The sequence below is a fragment of the Vulpes lagopus genome, chromosome 4 (genome assembly GCF_018345385.1).
Source record: "Vulpes lagopus strain Blue_001 chromosome 4, ASM1834538v1, whole genome shotgun sequence".
Taxonomy (NCBI): domain Eukaryota; kingdom Metazoa; phylum Chordata; class Mammalia; order Carnivora; family Canidae; genus Vulpes; species Vulpes lagopus.
In genome coordinates, this window is record NC_054827.1 from 119,272,811 (window position 1) to 119,285,886 (window position 13,076).

The following is a 13,076-nucleotide window of genomic DNA, read 5'->3' on the forward strand; positions in this document are numbered from 1 at the left end:
CGGGAGGGGGTGAGGTGTGTCACAGAAACTGCACAGGTGCTGTGGCTTTGGCTGCTGTCCTCCTGTTGGGCCCGACCTCTGCTGCATTCACGCTTCCCGAGTGTCTGTTGGGGCCAGAGCCACTTGAGGTCAGCAAGGAGTGCAGTGCAGGTGAAGACCCGCATGTTCAGGGAGGTCACAGCAGCTGCCATTTCCTGGGCTGTTGCGGGCTATGGCCCCGTGTGGGAACGGCTGTGGAGGCCGCAGTGGAGCCTCATAGATGTCAGCAGGGGTGGGTGTTGCCCTTACTCTGCCACTTACTCCCCCTGCACTGGCAGCAAGTTGCTGTATCCCATGTGTCAAATGGGGACTCGGGCAGTTGGTCTTCTCCAGCCCCCGAATCTGTCCCCCGAGCTTGGGCCCCCCTCAAGGGCTGCATCTTACTCATCCTGTGCTGGCACCTAGTTGGAACTCAGTAAATATTTGTCAGATAGTTGAATTGAGATGCCCTATCTGTCCTCAGGGAACACCTCCCCGGTACCCAGTGCTGACAGTGCAGCCGCCAACAGCCCTGTCCCCCCAAATAAAAGGAACAGGTGCCACTTGTAGTTCACAGTGGACACATGGTTGCAAGAGATGCTGCATGTGTCAGGCTTTAGGTGGTAGGGAGAAATAATCGCAGGGTGTCAGAAGAGGAGTGAGGGATGGTAGGCCACGGGGGTCCCAGCCTCCTTGAGAAGCAGAAACCAGTGGGCTCGTGCCCCTGGTCCCATGGTATCTTCTGTGCGCTTGGGCGTCACCTGTTCCTTCATCTGGGGTCTTAGATTGGGGCATGATTGCTGCCTGTGCTGTCCAGTGTGTTAGCTGCTAGCCATGCACAGCAATTTAGACTGGATTAAAGTTGGAAATCTCACTCCTCAGCCGCAGAAGCCACATTCTTGTGCCCAGGGGCCACCTCATTGAAGAGCTCAGATTTGTGCTTTTGCAACCTTGTGGGAAGTTCTGTTTGGTAGTAGTGGCCAGTCAGGGTGGCAATCTGTGATTTAATTTTTAGCCTTTGTTCTTGTGGGGATGTATTAAAGCAGCACGTGGTGGTTGTGAAAGAAGCGAATCCGATATGAAGTGCATGAAGCCGAGGGAAGCCTGCAGAAAGAACCATCCGCTGGGACCCCTGGGTGAGGGCAGGAGGCTGAGGCAAGGTGGCATGTGAGTAAGGCAGGCCCAGTGGGGAGGGCTGACAGCTGCCTTGCAGGGTGTTGAGAATCCCACTCGAGGTCCTGTCTCACACTGCCTCTGAGCTCTAGGGCACATTTCAGTATCTGGGGAACTGCACACAGTGGAGGTGGAGGGGCTTGCACCCCTGAAGCTTCCTGTGGTGCCTCTAGCCTGGAGACCAAGGACTCGGAGGGTGTTCAGAGAGGGCAGTGATCTGTTTTGCCCTTCTGGCAGGTGGCTGGGCATGTGGCTCTATTTTCCTTGGTTTCCTAGCTCTGAAATGGCGATAACAAGGCAGAGCGTGCAGAGTGCTTGGCATGGTGATTGATGTGCTGTGACCTCACTAGAATTTATCAAGGATCTCTTTCCTGCTTTTTGCTTGAATGAGCAAACGAGTTAGTGAATGCTAGTAAGGGCCAACCTGTCCAGGAGCTGAGCAGCAGAAAAGGGAAAACCGATAAACTAAGGATTTAATCAGTCCTGAAGAGGGAACGAGATTGACTGACTTCCTTTTTGTGATTGATGACTCAAGTGAGAACTGGCTACCAGCTCGGCTTTCCCGTTCTGTACTGGATGTGAACCTAGGGGAACACGAAAATGTTCTGTGTCCCAGTTGGGTCTGATGACCTGTTGTCCTTCCCTTGGGTGGGTTAGAAGACGTCTCTCTGTTTGAGGAAAGAAACCTTTAAAGCTCAGCCACTTCTTATTGGGTGCAGACATTGAAATTCCCATCTGTCTCAGATGGGGAGGGCAGACATCTTCACTGTGGGGTGTTACGGGCGGTTGCTGTCAGAAGTGGCGTGACCTGGGACGCCTGGGTGGCTCAGTGGTTGAGCATCTGCCTTCAGCCCAGGATGGATCCCGGGGTCCTGGGATCAAGTCCTGCATCAGGCTCCCTGCAGGGAGCCTGCTTCTCCCTCTGCCTGTGTCTCTGCCTCTCTCTCTGTGTGTCTCGTGAATAAATAAATAAAATCTTTTTTTTTTTTTTTAAAGGAGTGGCATGAACTGAACTGAGAAAACTTTTTCGGCCTGCACATCTGCTTATGTCCTGTTGGAGAGCCAGATCGTGTTCCTGATAAACCTTGCAGGCTGCACTGGTTTCTCTGTAGCATTTCTGCCCTGATTTCTGGCAGGTGCTGGTGCTCATAGAAATTTCACGCCTGTGGGGGCACAGCCAGTTAAGTGGGTGAGTCAGGTTGTGATCTTAGGGCTATGAGTTTGAGCCCCACGTCAGGCTCTGTGCTTTGCTCTGAGTCTGCTTAAGTTTCTGTCTGCCTCCTCCCCTCTCCTACTGCACTCACTCTCCTTTTCTCTCTCTGTAAAATAAATGCGTCCTTAAAAATTTTTTTTCACACCTGTAAGCAGGGTAGTTTAGTTCTGGGGAGTGGGAGAAAGAAGAATGTATGTGTTTTGTGCAGGATTTCCGAGTTTATGCAGCACCCTCTGTGCTCTGGCATTATGGGGAAATCATATGCTGTGTCTTTATGGGAACTCCCAGATGTCTATGTTTAGGTGAGGTTCTTTTTGTCCTCGGTGAGGTTTTTTATGGTCAGGCTGACCCTGGGAGGGGTGATTCAGTAGGAAATGCCAGACACTTTGTGGGAGCACAACAGTGAACCCACAGGCAGCCCTGTTCCTGCAGAGCAGTTCTCCAGCCACCAGCTACTTCTGCTTACAAATTAATCTTTTGCCCAATTGGGCAAAAGTAAAATCTGTTCTACTTAAAAAAATGTTCACAGAATAACAACAATGAAAGCTGTCTTGTTCTGTTTTTTTACCTATTGGCGCCTGTTGTAAAGTGTTTGTATATTTATTTTGCTGGTGGGACACTGAATATTTGGCATAGGGAACGTTAAATTCTCTTCTGCACTCTGTATTTTTTTGTGTGCATACAGATCTTACTAGATTGCCACATCAAATCAGCTAGTTCCTGTTGATGGTAAGTGAGCAGAGTTTGTAACTGAGAGTTGTTTTGATTTCAGTTTTGCTGATTCTTTGTTGTGAGTAGCTGTGGTTTATCGCAGGATTCCTGTAAGGTTCTGTAAATGAAAGAGTCATGAGTCATCCAGATTTGCCTAAGAGGCGTTTGGGGCCTGCAATGGTCCGGTTTTCCTGTTAATTCCTCTTTGCTTCTAGCCAGAGGCTTTTCAAATTCAGGCTCTGTGCACACAGTGTACATGTGTACACTGTGGAGTAGCACATGTCTGCAGGAGTTTGAAAATGATGGTTTGGGGATGCCTGGGTGACTCAGTGGTAGAGCGTCTGCCTTTGGCTCAGGACATGATCCTGGAGTTCCGGAGTCAACTCCCACATTGGGCTCCTGCATGGAGCCTGTTTCTCCCTCTGCCTGTGTCGCTGCCTCTCTCTGTGTCTCTCAAGAATAAATAAATCCAAACCCTCGTTGTTGTTGTTGTTGTTGTTGTTTTTTTTTAAGATTTTATTTAAGTCCTAACCTCCTTTAGGTTTCAGCTTTGGGTATGAGACCTATTTCCCTCCCTCCAGGAGGGGAGATACCTGAGAGTACTGCAGACATGGAGGGGGAGCCTGGCCTAGGGAGGGAGAAGCGGCCGAGAGGCCAGGCAGACAAGGACATTGGCTGCTGGGTGAGCCTTCGTCCTAGCGCCCGAGGAGTCCTTATCCCAGAATGAATGGGTTTTAGTCCTTTTAGAAGTTCTTTTGAAAATGGGTATTTTTAAAGCAGAAGAAATTGAGTAGTGGTCAGAGTTGGTGGAGAAAACATGTGAATGTGTATTTACTTGTGCAATTATCACTTCTATATAACAAACTTAAAATCTCTGTGGTGGCACAGGCACGATGGAAGTTCATCTGTGGCTCGTGCCCTCCCAGGGTCTTGCCATCTTGGGGCTCTGGTGGTTGCTCCCTAAGGTCTGTGGATGCCTCTGCATCAAGCTCGGAAGGGGAGAGCTCAGGAAGGGGCCAGGTGGCCCCCCTTTTTTTTTTTTTTTTGAGTTTTTACATCTTTATTATTATTATTATCATCATCATTAATAATATTAATATTATTACCGAAGTATTTCACGTCCAGAGCTAAGACAAGACTACAAACACAACACATAGAAAATTAATAAAATAGAACTTTGTTTTCTTCTGAGGCTCCTCTTCTTACTTCTAGGTAGTATGTGCTCCTTCCAGTGGCTTTGGGGGGGGGAGAGGTCTGGGGTCAGGGAGTCTTTGAGGCCCCCCGCTGAGGGCACTGCGAATCTACCATTGAACCGTGCACGGGGAACAAGGACGAAATGAGCCGAAGGACGAAATGGGATTTTTCTGGGCAAGGTACATGTGGCGCCGCTGGCAGTGTTTTGGGTAGAACTTGGTCACATGGCCAAGCCCACCTATCAGGGAGGTTGGGAAATGGGGCCAGTGCCCAGCACATGAGGAAGTGGGTTTGGTGAATAGCTGGGAGCATGGGCCATTTTTCGGGATCATTTTTCTTTACCACCCCCCTCCGCCTTCATGAGAATTAAATGCCTGGAGTTGATGAGTTGAATGCATTGTTATTCTCTTGCCTAAACGGTAGTTCCCACCCCATGCAGGAGAAACACCAAACTACTTGTTGCGGCATAAGGAGCATTCTGGGTGCACCCCTGCCTACCTCTTAGACCTCCAGCTTCCATTTTGTGCTGTAGCCATTCTTAGAATTCTCTGAACCAGCTGTGTCTTGTCTCTGCACCTTGGCCCATTCTCTTCCTTCTGCCTGGCAAACTTCTGTTTGTCCTTTAGGGTTCCACTTATGTGACACCTCCTCTAGGAAGCCTTCTCCAATCACTGCAACCCCTTCCAGGGCCTTCATTTGGATCCCACAGTCCTTGGACTTCTGAGACAGCATTGACAGCCTTGCCACTGCCTCGACTGTGAGCTTCTTGAAGGCAAGGGCCACATATTATTCCTTGTTTTCCTAGCTGGTACAGACACTTAGTAGAAGTACAGTAAATAATCTGAAGTGAATGATAGTAGACTATAAATTTTGAAAAGTAAAAAATCTGATATACTTTTATTTTATTAAAAAAATTTTTTTAAAGATTTTATTTATTCATGAGAGACACAGAGAGAGAGAGAGAGAGAGAGAGAGAGAGAGAGGCAGAGACACAGGCAGAGGGAGAAGCAAGCTCCATGCAGGGAGCCGGACATGGGACTTGATTCTGGGTCTCCAGGATCATGCCCTGGGCTGAAGGCGGTCCTAAACCCCTGAGCCACCGGGGCTGCCTTCTGATATACTTTTAAATCTAAATTTTTTTTTCAGTTTTATTATTTCATAGATATAGGGAAAAGACTCTCCCCAACAGTTTAGTCTCCCATGTCAGGTCACACAGTTGTGTAGGTTTTGGATTATGTGTGCAGCATCCATACCTGTGGTGTCCGCAAAGCTGGAATGTTCTGAGAGATTTTTGGTGTTTTTTGTCTTTTGGGTTTCTTTTTTTTTTTTTAAGGATGATAAAAATTTTTTTTTTAAACACATGTTTTCTTAAAGTTGCTCTTTGTTTAAAAATATACAGGAAAATTTTGGGTTTTTTATGCTCATCCTTCTATTTTTGCCCTTTCTACTTTATACCTACTACCAATTTTTCCTTCCTACCTTACTTCCTTAAAGACTTTTTATGAATTTTAAACCTAAAAATGTATGCTCTTCTACAGTTTTGTATCCTCATTTTTACTTCTAGAAGACATTTCCCCGCATAATTAGAAAGGATTCACATGTTTATTAACGTCCTTGTGGTATTTCATGCAGTGAATCATTTACCGATCCAACAATAAGGAAATGGATTTTGCACTTGACGGGATGAGCACTGGGTGTTATTCTGTATGTTGGCAAATTGAACACCAATAAAAAATAAATTTATCATTAAAAAAAAGAAAAAACTGGAAATCGATTTTGTTCCTGCTTTTGGATGATAAAATGACTGGTGTGCATGTCAGCTTGTGTTATCTGCTATTCCTATGATTTCCTAGGACAGATTCCCATAAGTGCTTCTTGTTTCTGTGACCGCTGTCCTGACCCCTGGGTCAGTTCTGACCTGCTATCCACTATCATGGATGTGAACACCCTGGTGTTCTCTGACCATGGTGTGACTTTACTGGCAGTGAAAAGCCAGCCTCTGTTTTATGAATGAAGATAGTCTCAATGAGGACTGATGGGCTGTTAGAATTTGTCATAGCTCTGGCCATAGGTTACTATGAATTGATGTTGGATTTGTCTTCCTGGGTACTGCGGTCTACAGAATGAAGAGATGCTTGTGGTTTTCTGTTCTCCTCCTGCTGGTCCCCTTGCTTGGGCTCATGAAACACCCTGAGCCCAGCACTGCTGGCTTACACTTTCCTGCTTTTGCCTAAAATACCCCCCTCCCCTCTGCTGCATGTCACCTTGGTCCATTCCTGCACATCTTTGAGGCCCTGTCTCACTAACTCTTCTTCTCTGAAGCCTTCTTGGCATCCCCAGGACCAATGGGACCTTATCAGCCTGGAACATTAGCAGATGTGGCTTGGTTTTGTCCACTTGTGCAGTGTGGACTCCTGTTCCTAGAATTGCATGTAAGAGTGGCTTTTTTTAATCCGCAGGGGTACGGCCTGCTTTGTGCCTTGCTCTAGGCCTGGCATTTTCCATATTTGAGAAGATAGGGATCGGCTGGCTGGCTGGCTTCCGGGAGCATGGCCTAGATTTGCTGCAGTGGAGGGAGAGGGCACATTCAGGTGAACTCTGAAAGCCACCTGGGTTAGGAAAATTTCCCTACTGCCTGGATCAGTAGAAAGAAGAGCCTGGAAGATACTAGAAGAGCTCACTTTATAAGGCAGGTGTTTACAGTGTGGTTTTGCTTTTGTGACTTAACAATTGTTGAAGTAGTTTAAGGCAAAATCTGAAAGATAGTAATTCACTTTTTTCAGAAGCTGCTGGAAAGAGGCTAATCTCAAATTCATATAGATTAAAGTATCAACTAAAGAAACAAGGAAGGGAAACATTTATTAAAGAGCAAAGTTCTCGGCACTTTTGCTGCACAGGAGAATTGTCCGGAAAACCAAGAAAATAAATTAGTGTCCAGGCCCCACCTTCAGAGATAAGTTTTCGTTTATTTGGGGTGAGACTTGAGCATTAGGAATTTTTAAAAGCTCCCTGGGTAGTTCAAGCATGCAGCCAGGATTGAGAACCACCAGTGAAAGGTATGCGTTTGAGGCCAAATCTGAGCCCTTCGGTTTATTGTGTGACCTTAGGCAAGGTGATAGCTCTGAACCTGGCCATCTTTAGGACAAGAAGAATCACGCCTGAGCCTTGGGAGGTTGAGGGCCTGTGTCTGGTCATTAGTGATCACATTCAGTGTACTCTTGGCATCGTGCCCAGGACGTAGTGTGCTCCACATGTATTTGTTGAATGAAAAAAAATAATGTGTATGCCTAGGATTAGGATTGAATGAGGTTGAACGAGGTGAGAACCTTGGCCCTGTGTGGTGAATAAATCACCCTGGGGTTGCTTTAAAAGCATACTTTATGGTCCCATACCTGGTAACTGGAGGGTAGGGACTCCGTTCAGCAGGTGGGAAGACTGAGAGTGGTTCATTTCTTACTCAAAGTCAGACAGCTTTCCAGGAAGCTGGCATTTGAGCCCAGGTCTGCCTGACACTGAGTCTCATACATGCTCTCTGTGCCTTTGGTTGAATCTTATTCCTTAAGGTCCCTAAAATGGAAAGGATGGACTTGGGGCACCTGGGTGGCTCAGTGCTTGAGCGTCTGCCCTTGGCTCAGGTAGTGATCCCAGGGTTCTGGGATTGAGTCCCACATCGGGCTCCCCGCAGGGAGCCTGCTTCTCCCTCTGCCTATGTCTCTGCACCTCTCTCTGCGTCTCTCATGGGTAAATAATATCTTTTAAAAAAGGGGGAAAGGATGGAGCCATTCACCCCACCTTTCAACTATCGCTATTCGTTAGGCAGCTCCTGCTGTGTGACGCTTACAGGCAGCTCTTCTTTCCTTCTTTTCCCCACTTTTCAGTTGGAGATTAAAAATCAATTGGTATTTTTCCCCTTAGGAAAGTAGCATTGTGTGTGACATTGTACAGGCGTTTTCTCCCTGCCTTTTCTGGCCTGAGCTGATGTTAGAGAACGAGTCCTGTGGAACTTCTGCCTCTGTGCTTAGCTGTTAAAGAGTGTTTGAAGGAGGCCTCAAGGAGCTCGTGGTGACACAGGAGAGCATTGGGTCTTGTTTTGGACTCAGTGACTTAGCAGTGAGAGGCACAAGGCTGGGGTGCCAGCCAGTGTTAGTTAATGAGTTACCTGTGGTGCCTCCTAGCCAGCAGATTTTCTGCCAGGCCCTGGGAATACAAGGGCCAAATAGGCTGTGCCTTGGCCTCCAGCACAGCCGGAAATGACCACTAAGATAGGATTCCCCAGCCCGCTACCCAAGATGAGTGTGAGAGTGCTCTCGAGAGGTGTGATGGGGAGGAGGTGCACATCAGCCAGAGAGGCTCTCGAGGACAGGGGTGGGAGCTGAGCTGGCGGTGACTGGAGGGGGGTGCAGGGTGACATGTACAAAGGAAGCACACTCACGCATCGGCCCTGTGGAGAGTATTACCTACACCCCTAGAAATCTCCGTCCTGTGCCTTCCCTGTCAGAATCTCACTCCCCAAGGGCATCTGCTGTTCTGACTTCTGTCACCATAGATTAGTGTGCGTTTGTTTTAACTTTAGATAACTGGAGTCATAAAAAAAAAAAAAAAAAGATAACTGGAGTCATACAGCATATACTTTTGTGTCTGGCTTGCTTTGCCATTCATGTGACATTCACCTGGCTTGTTGCTCTGCAGCAGCAGTATTCACTTACTTCATTATTTATAGTTTCAGATGTACAGATAACACCACTGCATGTTCTCTACAGGTGGACATTGGGTTTGCTCAGAGTTTGAAAAATGGGGAGAATGCTAATCACAATACTCTGCACATGTGTTGTGGTATATGGATCCCTGGGTGGGGGGATTGCTTAGTCTGCTTCAGTAGATGCTGCTGAGTGGTTTCCAATGTGTTTGTACTACAGGGTGATTGTTCATATTTCTAGCAACACGCAGGGATTCTGGGTGCTATACATCCTATCAAAAATTTGGATTGGTTAGCCTTTTGTTTGCTTTTGCCATTTTGGTGATAGATAGGGTAAAGGGTACCTGATTTTCATTTTCATTTCCTTGATGACTGATGATTTGGTGCACCTCTTCAAATCTTATTGACCATTTGGAATCTTTGGTGAAGTATCTACAGTTGTCTCACTGACTTGTAGGCATACTTTATATATGCAAGAGAAGAGTCCTTTGTGAGATGGACGTATTGCGAATATATTCAACACTATGGCTTACTTTTTCATTGTCTTAATGTTTTTTGCTTTCTTAACAAAAGTTCTTTTTTTTTTTTTAAGATTTTATTTATTTGTTCATGAGAGACACAGAGAGAGAGGCAGAGACACAAGGCAGAGGGAGAAGCAGGCTCCATGCAGGGAGCTCGATGCGAGACTCGATCCTGGGTCTCCAGGATCACACCTGGGGCTGAAGGCGGTGCTAAACCACTGAGCCACCCGGGCTGCCCTCAAAAGTTCTTAATTGTAATAAATTCTGGTTTTTAGGATCTTTTCTTTTCTATGATTAGTGCCTTTTGTATCCTGTTTAAGAAATTCTTTGTTCCCTTCCAGAAGTTTTGTTTTGCCACTGGATCCATGATCTATTGGAATTAATTTTGTTTATAGTATGAGGTAGTGCTTAATGTTTATTTACTGTAAAGATCATCCTGCTCACTGAACCTTTGAAATGAATCCGGTGACTATATATGTTCCGTTTTTCACTATTAATAGCTTATAATAGGTCTTGATATCTCATAGAGTAAGCCCTTCTACTTCTTTGTTCTTCTTTATTTTGACTCTTCTAGGTACTTTTCATTTCTGTATAAATTTTACAATCAACTTGGCAATTACTACAAAAAAATCTGTAGTTTTGTTTCTAATTACATTGAATTCATTGATTATTTTTTTACTATATGAAGACTTCAGATCTTTGAATGTGGCATTTTCTTCTATTTATTTAGGTTTTCTTTAATTTCTCCACAATATTTTATAATTTTTTTTTTATGTGAAGGTCTTTGTGTTTCTTTCATTTAATTTATTCCAAGGTAATTGTTAATTTCTGATGGTTTTACAGATTCCATTTTATAAATGTTTGCCAGAAATTCAGTTAATTTTGTATATAGAACTTGAATCCTGTGGTCTTGCTAAATTCAATTATTCTAATAGTTTATCTTTGGATTCTTCTGGATTTTCTTTGTAGAAGATATGCTGTCGTGTGGATGAGGTTTACCTCTTTCAGTTCTTACACTTTTCATTTTGTTTTCTTGCCTTATTGCATGGCCAGGAACTCCCAGGCAATGGTGAGTTGAAGTTGTGTTGGCAGAAATCCTTGTGTTGGTCTTGGGTCTCTTGGAAAGCTGTTACCATTTCCCCAGTGAGTGTGCTGTTTGCTGTAGGATCCCTCTTAGGAGACACCTTATTTATTATTAGATACTTTTTATCAGATTAAGAAAGTTCCTTTTGGTTCCTGGTTTTATGATTTAAAAAAATCATGAGTGTTGCATTTTATCAAATGCTTTTTTTCTATATCTGCTCATGATTATATGTCCTTTATTTTGTGTGGTAAATAACACTGTATTTTTCAGGACATCTTGGTGGCTCAGCGATTGAGTGTCTGCCTTCCGGTCAGGGTGTGATCCCGGGGTCCTGGGATCAAGTATCACGTTGGGCTCCTCGCAGGAGCCTGCTTCTCCCTCTGCCTATGTCATGCCTCTCTCTCTGTCTCTCATGAATGGAAAAAAAAAATCTTAAAAAAAAACAACCCAAAACACTGTATTTTTCTAATGTTAAGTAAGCTAACTTTGTATTCTTAGAAAAAAATCCCAACTCATTTGTGATACATCATCCTTTTATACTTATTGTTGATTTGGTTTGCTAATCTTTTATGAGTTTTCTTTTTTTTTTTAATGATTTTATTTATTTATTCATGAGAGACACACCGAGAGACAGAGAGAGACAGAGAGAGAGAGACAGAGACATAGGCAGAGAGAGAGAAGCAGGGAGCCCGATGTGGGACCCGATCCCAGGACTCCAGATTCCATTTTATAAATGTTTGCTAGAAATTCAGTTAATTTCTACAGGGCAGGATTCAAGAATTTGTGTTTCTTGCCCCTTCCCAGGTGAGGCGGCCTCTAGCCCAGGTACCCTGCTTTGGGATCTGTGGTGCCAGAATATATTCATTAGTCAGCACCTGTCCAGCATCAGCTGTGCTGGGGCCGGGACTCTGACCCTGGGCCAAAGGCGCTCAACCGCTGATCCACTCAGGTGTATTTTCTGTCTGTATTCATAAATGTCTGACCTGTAACTTTCCTTTCCTCTAATATCCTCCTCAGGATTATGCTGGGTTTCTAAAATGGGTTGCATGTTCTGCTTTCTATTTCTCCAAGTTTCTTTTTTTCTTTTTTTTTTTTAAGATTTTATTTATTTATTCATGAGAGACACAGAGAGATATTGAGGCAGAGACACAGGCAGAGAGAGAAGCAGGCTCCATGCAGGGAGCCCGATGTGGGACCCGATCCTGTGACTCCAGGATCACACCCTGGGCTGAAGGCAGGTGCTAAACTGCTGAGCCACCCAGGGATCCCTATTTCTCCAAGTTTCTATAAGATTTTTCTCTAGTGGTTGAATGAACCTACCAGTATGTTTCAACTTACAGAAATCTATGTCAAAGGACTCAATTTAATTGTATATGAAATCTATGTATATATGTAGGCTCCCTGCCCAGCATGAAGCCCAATGTGGGGCTTGAAATCATGATCCTGAGATTAAGATCTGAGCTGAGCTAAGTCAGACGCTTAACCAACTGAGCCACTCTGGCGTCCCTATTGTATATGAACTTTTAAAAAAAGTAATAAAAAGGCTTCACAAGGGAATTTTTAAAATACAGACAGACACACAATCTCACGTGATCCTCATAGGGGCCTCAGAAAGTCCTAGTTGAGTACATTTTTTTTCTTGGCGAATAATGCCTGTAAATATTTTTATTGAATGACCTAATAGATTTCCTTGCGGAGTCGAGGGGAAGAATAAGAGGCTTGTTCTCTGAAAGAGTCTGTGTATTTCTTCCTTAAATATTTGGAAGAATTCACTAGTGAGGCCATTTGTACCTGTGTGTTCTTTGTGGGTTTTTAAAATATAGATCTTTTTGGATTTTTTTTTTTTTTTTTTTTTTTTTTTGCTGAGGTATAATGGCTAAAACTTGAATGCTGTAAGTTGAAGAAGAATTTGGAAGGATGCAACATGAGGCTGCAGGTTGCCAGCATGGGAGAGCACCATGTGTCCTGAGAGAGGTGGAGGGGGAACAAGGTGTGGGAGGGCTTGACTGCCCTGCAGCCACTGGATGAACCATCAGTAACTCTAGCCCTACCTGGAACTGCAGGTGTGCTACAGCAGGAAATGGGGCCCTGACTTCTCGGGTAGGAGGAAGTGACAAGAAGTTTTAAGCAAGATAGCAGGAATTTTGAGGGCATAGATGTAGCCAGCACAGCCCTTCTGAAACTTGAGTGAGCATCAGAGCCCCTGGAGGACTCATTCAGTGCTTGCTGGCCTTGCCCCCTGGGCTGCTTCACTTGGCCTGGGCAGGATTCAAGAATTTGTGTTTTTTGCCCCTTCCCAGGTGAGGCGGCCTCTAGCCCAGGTACCTGCTTTGGGATCTGTGGTGCCAGAGTACATTCATTAGTCAGCGCCTGTCCAGCATCAGCTGTGCTGGGGCCAGGATTCTGTTGACCAGTCCCAGAGCCCAGCTGACTAGGTGCCTGGTATTGTTCCTGTGCTGTGTTGTC

At 45.1% G+C, this 13,076-nt stretch overlaps 1 protein-coding gene across 5 annotated transcripts in view; it reads left to right on the forward strand.

Moving 5' to 3' along the window:
• Positions 1-13,076, forward strand: part of TBC1D14 (TBC1 domain family member 14) — a 106,632-nt gene that overhangs the window by 25,008 nt on the left and 68,548 nt on the right. The gene's annotated exons all lie outside the window — the stretch shown is intronic.